Raw genomic sequence first — 1,284 nt, forward strand, 5'->3', positions numbered from 1 at the left:
GCGACTGAACTGAAAGTGAAATGTACTGAATATCATAGCTTAGTGCAGCCTATCTTAAATATACTCAGAATATGTACATTTGGCAAAATCAACTAACACAAACTATTTTATAATAAAATGCTAAATATCTCATGAAATTTATTGAGATAAATAAATTTTGTCTCAGAAGGAAGGAAAAGAAAATACAGCATGTTTGTATGGGGGCAGAATGGTGGTAAGTGTATGAGTTGTTTACCCCTGTGATTGTGTGGTCCACTGGAAGCTGTGGCACTGCAGCTGTCCAGCATCACAAGAGAGAAAGTAGGACAAAACACTAGCCCCGGGAAAATACCAGAATTCAGAATCTGAAGTATGGCTTCCATTGGATGAATACTGCTTTTGCCTCATATAAAGTTGAAAAATCGTCGAACCTCTGTAAGTCAGGAAATTTCTGCACTGAAAATAGAAGTTTCAGACTATGTTTTCAAGGGTCATTTCTGTAGCTCATTATGAAAGAAGTTTCTCTGATATGAAGAGCACCCAAAACCCTAGCAAGCTTAGTGTTCCCTTCTGAGTGTGAAGCTTCATTTTGGTGTTGGTTCTGCAACTGCCATTTACCACTGATGATCATTCTTCTCTTCCTTTGGGGAGCAAGAGGGAGAGGACACTGCCTGAGTAAAACAAAGAACAAGAAAAGAAGTTTCAAAGTACTTTGTAATTAGCCGACAAACTGGAAGAATATGAAATTACAAAAAAATGTAAAATCAAAACAATAAAATTGGTGACATCAGTTGATATAATTTTATTTATTAACTTTATTCTTTATTTATGAGAATTTAACAGCTTAGAAATAAGAGTAAGGTTTTTCATATTTTAAAATTTAACTAGAGAATTGTTAGTCATCTTCAATAAACCAATTTGTACTTTTTTACTCTTTCTCCTCATGAGAGGAAAGGCTTCATATAATCTTTGGTTCAAGTTAATGAGCACACTGAAATATTTCATTTATTTTAAAGACAATGCTAAGGTCCATTTATATAGAATACACCAAAATTCCTTTTCTAGATTAACTACCAAACTATCCCAACCCCACTCAATTCCAATTAAATTTAAGAAATAATTGTTTTGGAGACATAAACTCTTGGAACAGAATAGAGAACCCAGAAATAAGCCCATACACATATAGTCAATTACTTTATGAGAAAGGAGTCAAGAATATACAATGGAGAAGGATAATCTCTTCAATAAATGGTGTTGGGAAAACTAAACAGCCGCATGCAAAGGAATGAAATTGGACCACTATCT

General features: G+C 34.0%; 1 non-coding gene across 1 annotated transcript; it reads left to right on the top strand.

Annotated features, from left to right (window-relative positions):
• Positions 1-451: 451 nt before the first annotated feature.
• On the top strand, positions 452-656 carry LOC147373894 (small nucleolar RNA U3). The gene has a single exon (XR_015163290.1). It is a non-coding gene; the product is annotated as a small nucleolar RNA U3 (small nucleolar RNA).
• The last annotated feature ends 628 nt before the right edge of the window (positions 657-1,284 follow it).

The sequence above is a fragment of the Bos grunniens genome, chromosome 4 (assembly GCF_055505025.1).
Source record: "Bos grunniens cultivar Pamir isolate PY7600 chromosome 4, Bosgru_T2T1.0, whole genome shotgun sequence".
NCBI lineage: Eukaryota > Metazoa > Chordata > Mammalia > Artiodactyla > Bovidae > Bos > Bos grunniens.